Below are 22,574 nucleotides of genomic sequence, written 5' to 3'. Positions count from 1 at the left end.
AGCTGGCAAAGCTGACAGTGTCCAAAACTTCCAGAGAAAGTTCTGAAATGAACATCTGATCTGACCATATTCATTCCTTGCTTTAAAATCATTCCCCTCAAAGTATTTTCTACTTTCTCTTTTGATTTCTTCTTGATCCAATAAGCATCAAGAGTGCATCAGTTAAATTCTACATATTGGTGAATTTTCCAGTTAAATTTGCTAAGAGGGTAGATCTTATGTTAAATGTTCTTATCACACACATACTACTACTACTACTACTACTACTAATAATAATAATAATAATAAAAGGGAAGTGTTGAATAGGTGTATGGCATAAATTGTGATAGTTTCACAGGAGTGTACTTAACTCCAAATACATCAAGTGGTATACATTAGTAATTTCACACACAAAGTAATTGAACTTGGAAAAAAAATTTTTTTTTCAATTCTGAGTTTAGAATCACACTAAAGGAAAATTCAAAGAAAGGATTTTAGATCAAAAGAATATGATTTGGGCACCCTGGGTGGCTCAGCGGTTTAGCGCTGCCTTCAGCCCCGGGTCTGATCCTAGAGAACCGGGATCCAGTCCCATGTTGGAATCCTTGCATGGAGCCTGCTTCTCCCTCTGCCTGTGTCTCTGCCTCTCTCTCTCTCTCTCTCTCTCTCTCTCTCTCTCTCATCTCTCATGAATAAATAAATACAATCTTTAAAAATATATATATTTTTAAAAGAATAAGATTTTACATTAAAAATACAGATATGCAAAAAATGATGATAATTAAAAATATTGGTAAATGGGCTGAATTAATGTCAAAAAAATCATTCAACTGTCCCCCAAAGTGTTCAGGATGAAGACTGAAGTTCTTGGTTTGGTTTACAAGCCAAACTATCATGGCCTTATTCTCCCATGCTAGTTCCATGTTTCCCAAAGTATGTGCTATGGAGCACCATTTCTGTGTTCTGAAAGTGTTGTACTAAAACAATTTATTTGGTACAATATGTTTGGTATTTAGAAAAATTCAATAGTATAGGATTTCTTAAAATGATACTATGATTATTTCTTTATAAATCTCCAGAAGAACAGCATAATTTATTTTACTGCCCCAAATTAACTGAATCTGAAAACATTTTTTTTTTTTTGTAATGCTAGTGGGACTAACGTTCTCCAAAATATATTTTGTAAAGTGTTGTTCTAGCCTCACCTCCTGCTATCCCCTACCCACAGTAGCCTTTACCCAGTGCGTATGGACCTCCTGGAAATCATTACACTCCTAACACCCTCTCATCTTTGCAGGTGATCCCTCCTTTTCCTGAAATGTTCTGCTTTCATTCTTTCTCCTAGCTAATTTAAATGGCATTTTCAAGACTAAGTTCAAATGTGCCTTCATAGGCTCCCTTCATCTGGTGTAGATGCCCTTCTCCAAACTCCCAGGGCATCCAGTTCTTTCCACTTAACACTCTGTATTTTACAGGAGAGAGGCCTTCTTACTTACTTTGGTTCCTTCAGTGAGTAGTACAGTATCCGACATACACTAGATGTTTGCCAATTGTTGAGTAAATGGAATGTTGAGGTTGATAGAGAAGAAATCATTGAACCAAAATTTAATAGGGGAAATTGGACCAGTAGTATAGCAACCGCCTGTCTGCAAACTTAATAAGAAGAAACAAAGCTGTCTTTCTGGAATGCTCTAAGTACAGGAAAATGAACTGTGTGACCTCTGGGGTCTTCTACTTGCCTTTGGAGTCTGTGAAGTTCTGGGAGAATAATACATATCTCTATGAGTTTGATCTGGCCCTTTCAAATAGATTTATTATTCTTTATTTAAATAATTTATGACTTACCCTTCCAGCAGAATATCAATAGGAAAAACAAATCTGATCTTAGATTTCGTAATGTCTCCAAGTTAGAATGGCATTCAAATTCAATGAGATTAAAAGAACTTGAATAAAAATTATTAGGGATTTCTCCCCAGACTTAACTGTTACTTGCACGGTCTGTCTTTTTCATGTCTATTTTGACTTTCCAAATCCTCTTACAGAGATTTTAAATTATCTTTTCTTGACTTGTTTAGTGAAAACATTTGAATCTACAGAGAAAATTTGCTGCATTTATAACCATCTTTTTTTACCCCTGTCAGATTTTTTTTCCTTATTCTTTTATGACTTCCTTTTTTCACTAATCTACTCTTGCCAGGGATTCTGACAGCTGAAATATGTGATTAGTGCTATTTTATATCTCAACGTATGGATTTAAATTTAGTCACAGTGGTTCTGGTTGAAGTTTTGATTTGTCAAAATATTTTGGTTTTAAATGAAAGCTACCCACATACACCTTTTATAAAAACAGTTCTTACACAAAAAGATTTATGGTACTCTTCCTTCTTAGCAATTCTGAATAGGTCACCTAGAGCAGCTGAAAACTACCAGCTTTATTTCATTCTTTGTACTTTGGGTTTGGATATACACAGTAAAACTTTTCATGCATACCAATACTTAAGACTCAAATAAAGGAGTTAGCTTGCCTCCTGGAAAACATTGTCTGCTAACTTTCCTGTCTCCACTTCCTACTCATGCTTCAGTATATGCAACTATGGCTTAATAGTTCACTGCCTTATGAAAACCTTATTTTAAATGTTTTTTTTTTAACCTTTGTGACATTCTTCAGCATTGTTTGAGAAACAGGGAAGAGAATGTAGTTCAAATACTGATACAAATAAGAAAAAAGGGGATTCCCTGGGTGGCTCAGTGGTTTGGTGCCTGCCTTTGGCCCAGGGCATGATCCTGGAGTCCCGGGATCGGGTCCCATGTCGGGCTCCCTGCGTGGAGCCTGCTTCTCCCTCTGCCTGTGTCTCTGCTTCTCTTGCTCTCTGTATCTCTCATGAATAAATAAATAAAATCTTTAAAAAAAAAAACAAATAAGAAAAAAGAATTTTGGAAAGTTGGAACTTGGTCTCTAATTAAAAAAAAAAAAAGAAAAGAAGTCTTCACAGACTCCATATATTAACCCTTTTACCTATGTCCTACAAAGGTAGTTTGTTGCTCTTTCGAAGGAGCAGTATTACATGAATACCAGCAAAACCAGAAATTTCTAAGTCTCATTTGTTATAGAAACAGGGTATTATAAAATATACTGCCTTAGAAGTGACTTGTTTCTGGTCTAAACACAAATTTATACACGTAAACTTAATATTTGAGGAGTTAACACATTTTTAAAAGTTTTGATATGACTATTAAGAAAACAGCCTCTTAAAATCAAGCTTAGAACATCATGAATTCCTTGAAGGAAGTCCGTGTTCTGTATTTCTTTAACTTGGTGCTAACCACGCAACTAGGCACATGATAGTATTTAAAAAGCACTTTAAATTGAATTTCAAGTAGAGAACTGTATGTAGCAAATGACTGTATAATCAACAAAAGGCAGATTTTAATTTCTTACATCAAAATCCACCCGTTGATCTTTATAATCATGGGGAAATTTTACATAAGAGAGTAAAATCACTTTAGATGGTATTACTACCACAAGAGTTTCTCAGTTAAGCAACAAAGGGGGTTTGCTCTACAGAGATAAAACTAGCTTCCCTGTGGTCATGTAATTCTTTGTGCCAGACTTTGTGCTAGGGTCATCCGTTTCATCTTTCTTTTTCAGATGCTTTAAAGTACCAGAGAAATATAATGCAATGGGGCACATATATGGTTTCCAAATTCATCAAGGACCTCAAGATTGCCTGGCTTGTTTTCCAACTCTCCACGGTGCTCTTCTTAAGTCTTCTGTATTCTCCCTACATCCTGACTTTTCTCAAACCTCTGCAATTTTAGTGGACAATCCTCTCTCTGAGTTTGCTATAATCAATACATTAGAATCATAAATAAATTACAATAAACTAGATCCATCGTAAGGAAACTTGTACGACTCATCACCAAACACATAGACCTACTCACATAGGGGTCCAGATTCACCTCTTTCTCAACTTTGAAAATGGTAGAAATGTCCTTCCTCCTAAAAAGGGCCTTATCTGACACTTTCTCATAATTCTGTGGCTACAAGTTGTCCCTGGCATCTCTACTGAATATTTCTTTCTACTAGATCCTATCCTTTAGCATTTAAATATACTTTAATCATCCCTTTGCAAAATTAAGAAGAAAAACAGTCCTTGGATCCCATGTTCTTCCAAGCTGTTCTTCTATCCCTTTTCTCCATCACCCTCATAAACAGTTCTGTATCTTTCCTGTCTCTACTTGCTATTGACTCTCAAGCCATTCCAGTATGGCTTTTGCCATACCACCAAGGAAAGCACATTTCAATACAGCCAATATATTTTGTAACTCAAAAGAAAACTTTTTATTCTTCATTTTACAAGACTTCTTAACAGTATTTGACATAAATGGCCTCACTCTCCTCTTTAAAATATTCTCTTCCTTGAATTCTGTGAGCTCAGATTCTCCTGGGTTTCCTTCTACTTTCTTAAGACCAGCCCATCTCAATTTCCCTTGTGAACCATTCTCCTCTCCCCAACTTTTTTCTTTCTTTACAAAGCTGTTATTTTTACATAATCTCTACACCCAATGTGGGTCTTGGACTTACAACCCTGAGATCAAGAGTCACATGCTCTACAGATTGAGCCAACCAGGTGTCCCTCCTCTCCCCAACTTTTAAATGCACATTCCTGGGGGAATCTCAGGTTCTTCAGAATACTTCTCACTTTGCACTCCATTCCTGGCCAATCTCATGCACTCCTACAGTTTTACTTGCCTTCTATATGATAATACCCAAAATTATGTCTTCAACTCAAACATTTCTTTCTAAGCCTCAGATTATCTATCTATTCTACTGCTTAACAGAGATCTCCACTTGCATATGTCACCTGAACCTCAATATGCTAAACTAAACATAAGATTTTATTCCCAAACCTGTTCCTCATTTAATATTGTTTGTATAACCTGGGCATTATGTAATTTACCTTACCGGGAGAAGGTGGGACAGTCAGACAGGAAACATTCTCACCAGGAGGTTAATTTTTCCCTGCCAACAAAATGTACATAATTGCTGGTAATGGGGGAGAAAACAGTTGTAAAATATGGCTTACCCACTTCCAAAGACTGTCAAGGACACATACACAAATCCCAAATTCCAAATAAGTTTCTAACTTCAGAGTCAAGGACTGAGGAATGGTATACTTAGTCTATCTTCCCCAAGCACCATGTAGCACATCACATGCATACTCTTAGAGCCATATCCCTACAGCTGCATAAGTAACACATCTCCTCCAACCCTTCCCCCTTTCAGAGGCATCAGCCCCTTTTAAGTACTGTTCACTCCCAAAGTCCCAATATCCTCTTAGGCCACATCCTCTAACATGGTTAAGTCATTCCCTGTTTCACCCATTTCCACTTGTAGATGAAGAAAGAAAGATTTAGATCACAAAGTAGGAGGACCTAGGAGAAGATCCCATCAACTTATTTACACCCTGAGAGAAAAACATTCAAAGTTTTAGGACATGTTTTACTATTGAGTTTATAATCTTATTGATTTATCTTCTTATTGAATAAAAACCTACCAATTTCACATTATAAAAGTCACCACTATTTTCTTAAATATGAGTGGCATGAGACTCCAGAAAAACGTATGATAAAGACAAACCCATTGTTATGAAACCATTCTCTGAGCCAATGGAATCAACATTCACAAAGTTGTTTATGCCAGAAATATGAAAACATCCATATCTCTATCTAATTCACTCATCACGTCCAATCAATTAACCTAGTCCTGCTAAATCTGCTATATAATTTTAAAATTCTCAAACTTCTCACCCCCAAATACAAGCCATTATCATCTATAATCTGTAATACTTCAATAGCCTCCCAAAAGCTTCTTCATGTCCAATAGCATGTTCTTGCAAAACGTTGCCATACTATCGTCAGAATAATAAGTTAATTCATTTCTTCCCCCTCATCCTCTTGGAAATCACTCAATACAATAGGAAACAATACCCCCAAATTTACTTTTAATGAACATTCACAGAGACCCCTAAAAAAATGAGGAAAGCTGTCAAGTGCAATAAAGATAAAACAAACATGTATGAATCCATCAAAAAAGGGAACCTGTGGCTACTTATCCCATGCAAATTTCGGTGTGTGTTGTCTAAAATATCCCACTAATTTAAAATAGATCACAAGCACTCAAATTCAAAACCAACATTGCTCACCAGCCTATATTATGTTTGCTTTTACAGATACATTCTATACCTATTCCAATCTGCTCTCTCCTTCAGTCAGCTGACTTTGATGGACTGATTAACCAGATGCTTTTGCCTTCACCTCCCTTGTTGGATGTGGCCAATGGGAAATACTTCAGGAGATGACAAGGTGGCAGAAAGTTATGGATGGGGTATTTATTCTGTTAGTTCTCTCCTCACTGAGCCACAAGTTGGCAGTACTTTATTCTTTTACCAAAAAAAAAAAAAAAAAAAAAAAAAAAAAAAACAAAAACAAAACAAAAAAAAAAAAATAGCTCCTGTTGGGAAACCAGCTTTTACATCTATAGTTTCTCTCTCTCATCTCTCCATCCATCTACTTCTATCTCTGTGTGTCTGTGTGTGTGTGTGTGTGTGTGTTTCTTTCCATAATACTTCATTTCATATACCCTCCTGCCCTTGGAAATCCTGGCTCCATCTTTGTTAGCCATATAGTACTTCATCATCTCTTAGGGTTTCTCTTAACTATGACTATATCCTTGTTAAACTATTAAATTCTCCTCAATTATTGCATTTAACTGGGCCACTTGATTGGAGTACTAACTGATGCATATTGTTTAGAATAATATGAAAAGAGTAAATGGACTGGGGGCTTGTCTTTCTCTAGAATAAATTTTGTACAACAGAATACAAACACACAGACATGCATGCCATCTTTGTAGAAAGTAGTCTGCAGGTGAGTCTAAAGAGAGTCTGATTTCTAGTCATTTTTGATAACTGAAAAGCCAATAGGTTATGTGGGAACAGGAGGGCAAATAAAGGCTAAACAACCCACATATAAATTAATTACTGCCAATTTGAATATTGCCCAGACACCTCCTCACATAGGCTTTGTGCAAATAGCTGACTCAAATGTGATTTGTCACCTTAATCAAAACCATATTATAACATTTTTTAGAGGATACAGACAGAGTGATTTAAAAATAGTTTTAGGAAAAAAGAATAGAAAAAACAAATGGCAGGCCAAGAACACAATAACTAGAAAAAATATTGCCACCAAGCAGATAAAAATCTTGGCCAGGCATATTGCCATGAATTCAAAATAACCAAGTGAATTAATCAAAGAGTTCAAAGAAAAATTATAAGAACTCAGAAAAAGAAATGCAGTAAGACAACAGAGCGAGATGAAACATAATCTTGCAGAGCTCATAAAAGAAGTAAGAAAGAATCACAAAAATGAAACATATCAGAGAAGCAACAAAAAGGAGACAAGACTGTTAAAACACACTAAATGATGTGAAGGAGAGAGTTAGGGAAAATAATTAAAGTGAATTGGAAATGGTAGGAATAATAATTGGGAAAAGAAGAAAGCATATAACACTGATTCCCTCAAATTTCGTATACAGAATGTAACATACATTTTTTAAATAGTAAATCAAATAAGGAAAATATATTTCTCTAAAGAGGTAAAAAATATATATATAACCAAAGAAAAATAATGTAATCCGTGGAAATCATTTCATAGAGAGTAGAGGATGAAAAGAAGGAAATCTGTAGTAATTTCACTACTGCTCTGAAAATAAAATGATATAGGTCATTAGATCATAAACTCAGAACTACACAACACAAAAAGAGAAGAGTTTCAAAGAGAGAACTATAGGTAAAATAAAATATATATTTTTTCATATTCTTACTTGACTTAAAAGTCAAGTGCTTAAAGTAATAATGGCAACAATGTGTTGGGTGCTTAGGAATAACAACAGTGTCATAAAGGATGGGAGAAGGATTTGGGAATACCCTGTTGTAATGTTGTAAGTTACCTGAACTAATGAGTACTATCATGTTACTTGGAGGCGGATTTAGATTTATTGAAACTCTATTTGGCAAACTCTAAGGCAACAAGTAAAAAAGGAAATGTATAAAAGAAATGAAATTAATGTGCTAAGAAAGAGGGGAGACAAAATAGAATCACATAAAATGCTCAATTAAAACAGGAGAAGGCAAAAAGGAAACAAATGAAATGAATGATAAATAGTAATAACTAATAAAAAGTAAGTAAATAAATAAAACTTTGTTAAACTAAATGTTTATCAAAATATGCAATTAAAATTCTGAAGTAAAGCCAACTGTAGAATGGGAGAAATTTGCAACACACCAACACATATTCACCTATATTTAACAAAGGGCTCAGATCCAGAATATACAAAGCACTCCTATAAATCAGTTTTTAAAAAAGGAAGATGATCCAATAAAAAATAGATTTTAAAAAAATAGATAAAAGATGTGGACAAGCAGTTTACAGTAAAGGATGTCCAGATGACCAATAAACACTTTCAGTTTGATTAGTCATCACAGAAATGCAAATGTAAATCATACTGCAATGAAGAAGAGCCAAAATACAAAAAACAAAGACAAAAAAAATAATAAGTTTTGGTGAGGGCATGGAGTAAATGAAAGTCATTTACTGCTAGCAGTAATGTATTGGTAAAATGACTTAAAAAAAAACTGGCAGTATGTACCAAAAAAGCTTAAGCATATTAACTCTCTAACTCAGCAATTCTTTCAGATAAATGCCCAACATAAATAAGCGTGTATATTCACCAAAAGACATGGACGAGGGTCTTCAAAGCAGCATTCAGAACAGCCAAAACCCAGCAACAATGCCAATGCCCAACAGTAGTAGAATGGATAAATAGGATAAATAAGAAATGACATATTCACACAATAGACTGTGATTTACCTATGGTAGTAAGCTACAGCTGCACACAGCGTAGATGAATATTATAACCATATCCTTGAAGCGAAAAAGCAATCGTAAAAGAGAATATGTGTATGATTCTGTTTATATAAAATCAAAAGCAGCTGTAATTAATCTACAGTGTTGGGAGACAATAGTAGCTCCTCTTGTGAGGAGGTAGAGACTGGAAGGCACTTCTAGGGAGCTGGTTATGACCGTCTCTTGGTCTGGATGATGATTACATGGATGTGTTTACCTTGTGAAAATTTGTCAAGCTGCATATTTATCATAGTACACTTTTCTGTATATATATATATATATATATATATATATATATATATATTATACTTCAAAAACAAAGTTACTGAAGCAGACTTTTAAATCAAGATAAACTTTCTTTTTCTTTTTGAAGATTTTATGTATTTATTCATGAGAGACACAGAGAGATAGGCAGAGACATAAGCTGAGGGAGAAGCAGGCTTCCTGCAGGGAGCCCAATGTGGGACTTGATCCCAGGACTCCAGAATCACACCCTGGGCCGAAGGCAGGCACTAAACCGCTGAGCCACCCAGACGGCCCTAAAGTAAACTTTCTATAGAAAAACTATACATCAAGAAACAGTTGAATTGGTTTTTTATGTTTCACAATACATACAAATACTGAATCATCATGCTGCATACCTGAAACTGATATAAATAAATCAATTATATCTCAATTTAAAAAAGACATATGTGGGAGATAATAAAAGTTGAAGAATAATGAAAACATTTATTAAATTTATTTAATCACATATTAACATTTATTAAATAATATAAAAAGTTATAATAATTTAAAAATCAAAGTTATAATAATTGAAAATATGATAGATAAACTGGTCACTGTGTGTTTTCCCCTCCTGATCCATGAGTTGCCTTTTTCTACCCTGCTCTGTGCTCTTAGGAGATGGAAACTGTGGATTTATCATCAGGCGGGTTTCTGGGTGGGTTCAACAATGGTTGGCCCTAGAGACTGGAGGAACAAAGGATAAAAGTCAAGTAATTATTCCCTTAGCTCAGCTCCTTCTTTGCAGGGGGCTGTAATTTTGGAAGAAGCTGCATTCTTTGACCACACAACTCCTTTTGGTCCAGCCATTTATTTCTATAGAGGAAAGCCTCCCTGGATTATGGCAACAGTGTTCCCTCTCTTACCTCCTCAGGTTTAGGGGATAAAAGGCTGCCCATTGTTTCTACTCACTGTGGGCTTTACCCTCCTTTGTGGGTTCCCTTAAATTTGTCCACTCCTCTGTAAATAGACCCTTTGGTAATCTCTTCAAATAAACTTTGGAGTATATCATCTATTTCCTACAGGACCCCCAATTGATACATACTATCAATATGAATAGAAAGATAACTTTCATGAATAGATAATTAGAATAGATAAAGAAGTCCAGACACTTACAGAAAATTTTGCATATGATAAATGTAGCAAGCATATTAGTTGGGAAATAGGAATTATTAAATGGATAGTGTTGGGGTATCTAGATACTCTTCTAGAAAAAAATGAATGATACCTTCCTCACTTGTAAATCTCCAATTGGATCAAACATATAAATATTGAAAAACCATGAAACTGATAAACACTATAATAAAATAAAAGCTTTTCATTAAGTAGTATGTTCAGATAGGCAGAATGTTTTACATGTACAAATAACCCTTATCATTTATGAATTTGAAAACTTAAAAATAGACTGCTCTTTCTTAACAGAGAAATAAATAAAAATCTACCACAGATAAAAGTGAAACAACAAAAGTCAAAATGGGAAAAATTATTGAAATGTAAATAATATAAAAAAGCCTAATTTGACATTATAATGTCAAAAGTAAAGCTTCTGCAAGTTAATTTTTTAAATGACAATAGGACATGAAATCGCTCATCACAAAGGGAAATATTCATATAAATATTTTTATGAAGAAGTAAAGTCTCTTTCTCTACCCCTTAATTTGGTTTTGGTCATGCAATTGGTTTGACCAATGAGATACTAGCAAATATGATGTATGCTGAGGCTTAAAACGTGCTTACACAGTGGAGCTTCTCCTTTAGAACATTTGAACATCATCAATACTTTCTTATTGTGGGAAACCTATTAAGCACAAATTTTTCTAACTTTTTGTTGCTTTGATAGGTATGGTTCTACAATATGAAGATGATCACACTAATTTTTCTCATTTGTTGAGGCTTTAAAAACAATTTTATTCCTTCATTGAGCCATATAACATATTAAGCCCTTTGTTCATTTATTAATTCAGTAAAGGTCTATTGTATATCCCTTTTGTAGCAGGCACTATTCTGGATGCTATGGAGAACATATATAAATTCATAAGGACTTAAAATCTTATGGGGTCTATATTATGAAACAATTACAACATACTCTGTCAGTATTTGATCAAAGGCTAAACTAACCAATGGACTTTAAGAACCACCTTAGTTAGAAAAGAGTAGGCACTTGGAGGATATGCAGATAAAGGATCCTGAGCAATCGAAGATGTTGTTTTAAACACCTTAAAAGGGACACCTGGGTGGCTCAGTGTTGAGCACTTGCCTTCGGCCCAGGGTGTGATCCTGGAGTCCCAGGATCAAGTCCCACAACAGGCTCCCTGAATGGAGCCTGCTTCTCTTTCTCTGCCTGTGTCTCTGCCTCTCTCCCTCTCTGTGTCTCTCATGAATAAATAAATAAAATCTTAAAAAAAAATAAACATCTTAGAGTATTGTGGGATATAGTGGATTAAATTCTCAAAATTGTTTGTAGATATAAAGCTAGATTTTTATGCTTGTCCCTTAAAGTAGGTCACTACTCTGATAATCTAGCTTTTTTTTTTTTATTTATTCAGTGAAGAAATAAAGTGTTTATTGAGCACTTGCTATGTTCAGGACACTGTTCCAGACACGGAGATAGATTGATGAATGAGACAGATAAGGTCTCAGAGTTGATAAACTGGAAAATGGGCAATGAATGCACAAATCATGAAACTCATTTCAAGTAGTGGTCAGTGTTGTGAAGATGATCAGCAAGGCTACATGATGAAGAGTAACTAGGAAGATGAGGAGGGCCTCTCTGAAAAATAATCATTGAGGCACATTTAAGTAACTATAAGGAACTAGTCTTGGCAAGATTAGGAGGAAAGATATAAGCATAGAGACATCAGTTGCAAGGTCAAGGAGGAGGAAATCATCTTGGTGAGTTGGAGAAATAACTAGGAAGCTCCAATGACAGAATCACAATGAATGAGAGGCAAAGGAGTTGAGCTGAAAGGAGAAGGAGGCATGCAAATTTATGGTAAAACGTGGCTTTATTCTAAGTGCAAAGGGATAAAGGTTGTTTGATTTGAAGCATCTAGAAAAATGGGTAACTGAAATCTTCATTGAGCTTTATTTCTTGTCAAACAATTTTAAGAAATTGAGGATTTAATCCACTATATCCCACAGTATCCCTTTAAAGGGTTTATAAGAAATTTTTATCTTGCATATTTATACACAAAAGCACAACTTGTGTGCTTTGACCTCGGGTCACATATCTCTTTTACTCTATCTCATTTCTATCCCTGGCTGCCAAGAAGCAGAGGACTAAATCTGAGACTGATCTCCAAAAAACCAGGCAGAAATTGATGGTCTATTTTGGAGTCCTGAACCAACCCTTAGAGTCATTGCATAATATCATTTTTATCATCTTATTTTATCTTATTTTACTTTATTTTATTTTATTATTATTGGTACTTTATACATAATAGTTAGTTTAGTATAGTTTCTATAACTTCTCTCAAATCCTATTTGGAATGAAACAAGTTGAAAAATATACATATAAAATATGCATGGCCATTCAATTTCTGTAGGCAGCCAAGCTCAGGATCCTTCATCTGTAAATCCTTCAAGTGCCTACCCTCCTCTAACTAAGGTGGTTCTTAAAGTCCATTGGTTATAGTTTAGCCTTTGATCAAATACTGGCATAGTATGTTCCAGTTGTTTCATAATATAGGTCCTATAGGATTATAAGTCCTTATGAATTTATATATGTTCTCCACAGCATCTGGAATAGTGCCTGCCACAAAGGGGTATGTAATACACCTTTACTAAATGAATAAGTGAACAAAGGGCTTAATATGTTATATGGCTCAATGAAGGAGTAAAATTGCTTTTAAGGGACCCGTGGCTCAGTGGTTGAGTGTCTGCCTTTGGCTCAGGTCGTGACCCCAGGGTCCTGGGATCAAGTTCTATATCAGAATCTCCACCGGGAGTCTGCTTCTCCCTCTATCTATGTCTCTGCCTCTTTCTCTCTGTGTTTCTCTCATGAGTAAATATATAAAATCTTCAAAAATAAATAAAATAAAATTGTTTTTAAAACCTCAAAGAATGAGTGAAATTAGTGTAATCATCTTCATATTCTATAACCATACCTATCAAAGCAACAAAAAATTAGAAAAATTTGTGTCTAATAGGTTTCCCATAAGAAGAAAGAAAGTATCGATGATGTTCAAATACATAAATATTAAGAGACCAGCCTATGTCATGCTTTCCGGGTACAGAATTTTACTAGACACAGATTCGTCAACTATGCAGTGCTTTTGTATTGATTCTAAAGTGCTTTTTGGATGAACTTTGAAAGCCATTTGCTGAGTGTGGGATTCTGCAGGCTTGGGGTTGTCAATAAATGTGTTTTGCTGTAATTAATAACTATATGTTCTTGCACCTGTGGGGAAGATGAAGTAGCTTTCTCATTTCACATTCAGCAATAAACACGAGCAACTGTCTGCATGATTCCTCTTTTGATTCCAGCTGCCAACAGCTTGGAATGCTTTGAGTCCAGCTAACTCTACATTCCCTCATTAGCTGGTGTCCCCATTTATTTTTCTGACTAAATGGGTAGAGAAGTCATTTTGTTTAGCTCATTCGAATCTGTTGAGAAAGATACCAGCAAATCAACACCTGTCACTTTTCAGTAAATCCTAAGAGGAACTGGGGCTTTGTAGCAGATTTGCCTTGGCAGGAAATAAAATGCTCGAGGATTGCAGTAAATGACTGGATTCTATGAAACTGCCATCTCTTCTCTTAAAGTAGGGAATGAGCATCAGTCTATTATGGATGTCATTAATCCAAATCACTTATAAAACAATAAAATTTAATTATGGATTCTTAAAAACTGAGAACCCACCAATTATTGTTAATAGGCTTTTTCTTGATCATAGCTAGTGAGTTAAATTTATGGAGGCTATTTCTCCAACAGTTAACTTTTTTAAAATATCATTTTATTTTTAGTTAAGTAGCTTTGGTATAGCACTGCTTTATAGTGGCAGATCAAATATATCCATTGATTTGAGTGCAGTTCCTGTATTTGGAAAACAATTAGTTAAGAACTAAATTCCTGAATGGGTCTCAATATAATTGACATGCTCTACACCTTTGAGACTTTCTATCTTTATTATCTATTAAGAAAAGCATCTCCCCTCTTCTCTGAACAGCTGGATATCTGTCTTTACATTGATTTTCAGGTACCTCTGTGCTTGAGAGCACAAACATGGCAAAACATTTCAAAATTCATTCTGATTTTGTCAGATCCTGGAGTAGGTCAACTGTTGCTTGCGAGTGAAATCTTCATCCCTTGAAACGGTATTAAAGGATGTCATGGATTTAATGATGCTTCTATCCAAGAGTTAAGCTGTTCCTAGAAATCAGCAGTCTATTCTTAAAAAGTAATTATAAGAATGAATATTTATTGAATTTTTGCTCTGTGCCAGGTACTTTTGTATAGCAGTCTACATGGATTGTCTTATTTACCCGCACTACAGTTCTATAAAGTAGGTACTATTACATTCTCCTCTTTACCATTGAGAAAGCTGAAGCACAAGTTTAAACAGCTTGCCCAAGGTCATACAGCAAGTCAGCAGTAGAGACAGACTTCAAACCCAAGAAATCTAGATTTTAATTGTTACACACACCAGTACTCTCACCCGACTAGAGAGGGGAAGACAGCGTACACATACGTATGCTGTCATTTCTTTAAAGCCTATCTTGCGCTTTCCATTGCAAAGCACCATGATCAGTACCATAAAATCCCATAGTTGAGGAGAGTATATGTAGGTGCCTCCTTGGTAGATCATATTCAGAGTAGTAGTTCTTGCCAAGCAGACATCGTCTTCTCCTAGTCCTAGCCAAGCAGTGTCTCCGAACTTCTGCCTATCTTTTTGAAGACTCATCCAAATAGATCTTTCTAGCAAAGATTCTCTGTTTTGCCTTTGAGTCAGTCAAAATAACTATTATCACAGACCTTGACCCAGGTGACTTTAAAGTACTACCTAAAAATAAAAAAAAATAAAGTACTACCTAGCCTTCAACAGCAAAATGTTATTTTGCACTGTGGGAGACCTAGATACATTTTCAAATAAGAAAATGTTCATACACTGCTGATGAGATTTGCCCTGTGAATGATGTTTACAGCTGTGGTGGTAACTGCACACATAAATCTTCAGGGTCTCAGATCAGTTGAAAATATTTGCAAATGATCTACTTGGAGTTAGGGGTGTGTGATTAATTAAATATGGCTGTAAATTCTTTGCTACTCTTTATCAGTTGAGGAATGGAGTCTAATTTCTTCCTCTGGGAATCTGAGCTGCCCTTAGTGTTGTATTTGACCAATTCTGATGCAGAGGAAGTGACATCCTGAGAATTCCAAGGATAGGTCATACAGAGACTTGCAGCTTCCAGTTAGGTCTTTCACAATCCTTACCCTAGGGAAAGCCAACTGCCATGTAGGGAGTTCAACTGCCCTGACACCACCACATTAGAGACACTAAAGGTAGACAATCTGGTCAACAGTCTCGGTCTCCCAAGCACTCACTCATCCTTCCCAAGGCACTGTACATGTGAGTAAAGCCATTTTGGACCTCCAAAACCAGCCCATCTCCAGTTGAGTACACAAAATGACCTCACCAATACCACAAAAGCAGAGGAATCATACAGCCAAATCTGGTTCAGATGTCTAACCTACATGATTATGAGATAGAACAAAATAGTATTTTAACCCACTATGCTTTGGGCATAGTTTGTTATGCAGCATTGGATAACCATGAAAGTGTATGATATGTGGCTCTGCCACAAGGCAATCAAGCTTAACATTCTGATTCTATCATCATGTAATCCTAAAATCCTTGGCTTAAAACATTCATTTCACATTTATAAGCAGATTTCACTGCCACACTGGGATCCAGCTAAATAAGCAAGGACCTCTCACTCCCCCTTGTAACTGGCTCCTCAGAGTACACTTCCAGGGTATTCAGGAATGAGTCCGTGCAAGTTGGCAGCTCTCTCAGCAGACTTCTTTATCCTCTGGGTCCACTGAAAGGCACCAATTCCCACAGATTTGGTTTTATCTCATGGTTTCATGAACATGTTCACAAGGATCCCCAAATCAGCTCATGCGACTAAATAGGTTTTCAGACAACCTCCAGTTCTTCTCTGTTTGTCCATTCTACCTGCCCTCTGTCTTAATTCCTTTGATCTCTTCTTGTTCTCTCTCCTGCAGCTCCATCTCCTCAGATGCACTGCTTCTCCCTACCTCCTCCCTTCACCTGTATATGACCTTGAGCTATAAAAGATAACATAATTCAAATGCTAGCATAGCACAGGTTAGAGAATAAGTGCTCAAAATATGTTCACCATGATTATATATTACAATTATCTTTCAGCTTAAAACAGTAGTGGCCCTGCCAGGCAACTCATGCCAATAAACACGTGCCTAACTACCAGCTTCAACATCCTGTCACCTCTTCCCATAAAAATCTACATTCCATTCAGGCTCATTCAGGTTCATTCAATCCATTCTTTATTCTGCAGTCAATATGAGTTTTCCAAAAATGCAAAAGTATGCCACTTTCTAACTTAAAATACTTCAACAGCTTCCTGTTATCCTTAGTCAAGTATTCAAATCCTTTAACATGGCTTACAGGGCTCTTATGATTTAGTCTGTCTATTTCCCTACCCTCACCATCAAGCCTGGACTCACTGCTCCAGTCAGACGTAGCTTCCTTCAACTCTTCAAATGTACTGTTTTCTTTGCCTCTGGATCTTCATGCACATTGTTGCCACTGAGCTATACACTGTGGAATGCACCACACTTCACCTAGTAGATTCTTATGTATCCCTCGGGTTTCAGATTAGATGTTACCTCCTCGTGGAAGCCTGCCCTTACCTGCCCCACACATGTGTTTATATGGCCCCTAAACTTCCCTTTCTACAGCATTAATCAGGCTCTATTATAATTTTTTAAAAAACTCTCTGCATTCACCACTAAACTGTACGCTTCACAAGTCCAAAACTTTTTTTTTTAAAGATTTATTTATTTATTCATGAGAGACACACACAGAGAGAGGCAGAGACACAGGCAGAGGGAGAGGCAGGCTCCCTGTGGGGAGCTTGATGTGGGACTTGATCCCAGGAACCGAGTATCATGACCTGAGCTGAAGGCAGATGCTCAACCACTGAGCCACCCAGGTCTCCAAAACTGTTCAATTTTGTTTAACATAGCTACTCAAAACTATTTGTGAAATTAATGAAGTTTGACACAAAGAGGCTAAAGAGAAGTGATACAGAAATATTATATGCAAGCAACTACACATTCCTAAATTAAAATATCTATTTTCAACAAAAAAAAATAGATTTCCATGAATATTCTGTGTGAAATATTCTATGATAGGAAGTTAAAAAGAACTAAAAGGAAGAGTAAGTGACAATGAACAAACAACCATAGAGAAAGAATAAATGAAGTCACAGATAAATATAACTTTTGGAGCCAATAAATGTTTATTTAACATCGTGGGCATGGAGATATATACAAACTTTCATAAGATTACTGAAACAAGTAGGATTGAAGATAATTATATTGATCTGTGATAGTCTTGAAGAGAAAGTGAATTGAAGATTTGGGAAATTAACACTGATAGGAGTTTCCTTTACAAACTGCTCCAGCCTCCTATGGACATGAAGAGTGAAGTTAAACTGGAGGCCAGTGGATACTGGTCATAGTCCGGTAGCCAGGAGAGGAAACAGGAACCCCTAACTAAATCAAGAGGCGACAGGACCACAATTATTCTGAGCAAAAATTTCTTACCACTATTACTTTTTTGTATCAAAATATTGTGGATTCAATAGTTTTCAATGTATACTATCATTTAGGTTCCAGAAATACAAATCAGTAAGACAATATCTCTCTACCTCCTGGACACTCTACCTTCTGCAGCATAGAGACTCATGATTAGCTCTCAGCTCTAGGTTCAGATTAAAGAAAAAGATGTTGAGATGATCTGGAAATACTTATAACAGGGTAACCTCACTGGATCAAAGAAGACCATCACTGATTAAAACCAACACTGCCATATGGACATTAGTACATACCGACATTTAGCTACTATGTGTACCCCAAAACCTGGTGTGGTTCATGTACTTCTGAGAGTATCTGTTTAAAACTGGCCTTCCAAGGAGATTAGCATGGTAAAACTCAGAGAGGGAGTAAGTCAGGGACCATTCCCTGATGGTTCAGACTACAAAATACCATCTGGTGGCATTTCCCATTTCCATGGGAAATTCAGATCCACAGACTTCAACAAAACCAGGCGTTAGAGTTGGCAAGTTACTTCAGAAGCAAACAGGACCTCACAGTACCCCAAGGCAGGTAATACAATTGGCCAAGTTGATTTTTTGTTCCGGAGGCCTCCAATGTTGGGGAGGGTCAATTCAGTGTTGCTTTGTCTTATTCTACAATAAGATACAATAAATAAAGTATGAGCCCAATTTACATCAAATACTTATGCCTCGTGGTTTAAAAAAAAATCTCTAAAATCTCCTACTCATTCATATTTTAACTGCAGCATCACTATCTTTCCCCTGAGGCACCCTATATATTTTAATTATGAGTCGGAAAGAAAGTATATCAAACCTGGCAAATAATATGACATTATGTCCTCATTTTAATTAGAAAACATTTTTTAAAACAGGATCCATATGTAAATCCTCTTGAATGGAGAGATTAAAATAAATGTTACAATCTAATTAAATTATTTCATATAAATTTAATTTGCAGCTTTCTATGTGGAAATTTGTAAAGAGTTATGAAAAACACTCAGCAGAAAATTTCAGTTATGCTAAAGACCTCAAAGCCCTGCCATATTTCACCCTTCAGGATCTTGTATAGGGAGGTAGAAAGGAGACTATGAAAGAATTGCCAAATGCCCTTAAGTTTCAGAAAGGAGAATATGGTCATCTAGACATTGGCCATTAGAATGTTTCTTTGTTAATAAAATACATTTTTCAAGTTATTTCTCTTCTTAGTAACATGTTTGGAGTTTGTTGGATTTCTCTCCTTTCTGCATGTTGATATCTTGTCTATCTTCATTTTGGCTGCTAACGGCAACAAGCTTTTTATGGGAAATTGTCATCTGGAGACACAGCATCTTTGACTTTTTTGTGAGACTGCTGGTGTTGCTTCCTTTGATGAACAAAAGCACTTCTCTGTGGTTTGTGGGGTTCTTCTAAGGAAGGCCTTAAAGAAATAATTAGCTAGGCTGGTAGTTTCAGGAGAGAGAAAGTGGACCTTTAATGCAGAAAAGCCTATTTTTTGTTCTGGTCAACAATCAATAGTTTTCTTTGTGGATACGAGTCCTTTATAAAATGAAAGTTGTCAAGACTCAAAAAATGATCTTTAAGCAACAAGAAGCATGCACAAATGGTGCTAATTTTGACTTGCTGAGGGTTCCCTCCTTCCCCCCTTAGGCATTGATCTCAACAGCTGTAGATACTTAAACTCTCTTTCTGGAAACCTTGCACCCTACATTATGTGCAAGAGAAAAAGTAGGGGCGATTATTACCAATTTTTCACAGAGCCCTGGGAGCCACTCAGGAGGAGGAGAGAATAGACATTCTTCTTCTTGTCACGTTACCTTCACGCTCACCAGTTGCCCCAGCTTCTCATAAAATAGCACAGTAATATTCATCAGGAAAAATGGAATTTTTATGAATAAGAACAAAGGGAAAAGAAACAGTAAGAGAAAGAAGGGAAAGAAAGTTGAGCTAGTCTTTTTCAAGCTAAGGGTGCCTCAAATGATAGGTAATGAAAGGTCTTTGTGGATTTGATTGGGTGTGTGTGAGCATTTATGGCACCTGTGCCTGCGGGGGGCAGCACCAGCAGTCATGTGGTAATACTGGTGTGTAATTACAGAGCACTTAACTGCATTCAGCCACGGTTTGTTTCTCTGATAATTTCCACTTTCATTGTTCAAGAGGCTGTGGACACTGTGGAAGCTGAGGTTCAAGTACCTGCAGCTGTTGAGATAAATGAATGTTGTAGCTGTTTTTTTAAAAGTTTCCAGTAGGAATGCTGTTTAAGAGGGAAGTTTGACAGAAGTACAGTTAAAATATTCTACTTACCTTTCCAAAGCCATAAAATCCTAAATCTATAAATGGATCATTCTTTATTCCTCTTCATTTCACAAGCCGTCTGAGCTCCTTTTCTCCCCACCCGGTAGCGCTGGTCTTCCTTGCATGCTATTAAATTCTCAGTATGGAAAAAGCTACTTCGATTTTCTATTCAGCTCCACAGACACAGCCCCTATGTTGTCTGTCTGCATTGTGATATATAACAGATTCAGACATTTAAAAAACGCATTAACCTGTTTATATGAAAGAATAAAAATGTTCCAAAAGCACAAAACCTTGCCAAATCTGAACACAAATCTGCTTCCATTTCCTTGTATTTCCCTCTGCCAACCAGAGATCCTGAATGCACTGTTTATTTGTGTTTAAAGTATTAAGTTTGAAACATTGGAAAACAGCAAGGTAATCATATCAGTACAAGGGAGAGGGTATGTATCTTGTCTTCTGTTGTCCAGAGACCCTTTATTTCACCAACAAAAAATATGGGCTTCATTTAGGAACAATGCTGCTTGATTCATTATTACTCTTCTCATTTTCCTGTATTTTAAATAGTCTTTTCAAATTAATAAAAAAAATTAAGAACCTTCATTAAATTCCCACAATACATAAACTTAACTATTGCTTCAAATGTTTAGTAGTTTCAGCAAGCAATATTGTCTCAAACTATGAGTTACATTTCTAAATTGGTCACTTGCAGCCTGATTCCTTTGGGTTGAAGTGTATTTTTTCTCTTCCCTGTGTACATGTGTTTAAATAGACGGATGATGATAATGCTGGGTGGATGGGTAGATAGATAGATGATAGATAGATAGATAGATAGATAGATAGATAGATAGATGATAGATAGATAGATAGATAGATGATACAAAGATGATAAAGTAATAATAGAGGTGCCTGGCTGGCTCAGTCAGTAAAGCTTACAACTCTTGACCTCAGGGTCATGAGTTCAAACCCCATATTGGATGTAGAACTTACTTTAAAAAAAAAGTAAGAGAGAAAAAGTAAATGGGATAAAATATTACTAATAGGTAAATTTGAGTAAAGAAGAGTACAATTTTTTTAAGTCCAAAATTACTTACAAAGTCTTAAAAATTTACATGTGGCTCAAACATATACAACCAAGAATCTGGCCCCGACTTCTGCCCCTTGCCCTCTTTCTCCACAGATACCCTGAGTTTGTCATATAAATTACTTGTAATTTCCTCCAGTGGATGCCTTAAACCATTAGTCTCCCTAAGGAACTATGACACACTGTTCAAGACAATACATGAGGCCATCTCCCCCAGAAAAGTCTTTCCCTGATCTCTGTAGGCAAGTTAAATCTTTCTTCTTTGTGAGAAATGTATTTTTTTACATGTTTGTCTTCATTATAAGACATTAAAAAAGTGAGACGCCTGGGTGGCTCAGTGGCTGAGCATCTGCCTTTGGTTCAGGGCATGATCCTGGAGTCCTGGGATCCAGTCCCCACATCAGGCTCCCTGCAGGGGAGCGCTTTTAAAAGACATAAAGAAAGTGAGACTGCATTTTGTGCGACTTTGGTCATATTACTTTTTACTTGCAATATGGAGATGACAGCACATACTCATAGGAATATTAGGGGATTAAGTGGGTTAAATCATGTAAAATGCTTAGAATGGCTTGAGTTATTATGGTGATGTGATAGTGATAAGTGGCACAGTGTCAGAAAAGTACTAGAATGACAGGAGGGATCACGGATCCTACACTAACCAGGAGGGGACTGGATTCTACACTAACCAGAATCTCACTAGATATTTTCAGGTGAATGAATGAATGGATGCCCAGGGAGTACATTACTATAATATTAAAGGGACGAAACAATGAAGGTTTCAACCACTGTGGTAACAAGGAGAGAAGGAGAAAATGAATTTGCAAACCTTTCATGGAGGTCTATATCAAGTGGTAATCCCTTGATTAATCACTGTGGGGTGAGAGGGGAGGCATACAACTATTAAGCCATCATTATCTTAGGACCTTCACAAAGCCCCATTTTAGGTGGTATTTCTGGAATATGGTTATCACTGGGACCTAAATTAGCACTATCTCCACCAGGCGATATGGATCAGCCTTTGATGGGGTTTAAGTACGTCTCTCTGTGTTGTGTGACATTTGTTTAAAAGTTTATTATATATATGTAGCAATCCTTAGTGTGTGGTTGTATATATTTGAAAGAGTTTAGATCAAAGATAATATAT

This window comes from Nyctereutes procyonoides, unplaced genomic scaffold (genome assembly GCF_905146905.1).
Source record: "Nyctereutes procyonoides isolate TBG_1078 unplaced genomic scaffold, NYPRO_anot_genome, whole genome shotgun sequence".
Taxonomy (NCBI): Eukaryota; Metazoa; Chordata; class Mammalia; order Carnivora; family Canidae; genus Nyctereutes; species Nyctereutes procyonoides.
The sequence above is the reverse complement of the archived record's forward strand: the minus strand, read 5'-3'. Positions refer to the sequence as shown.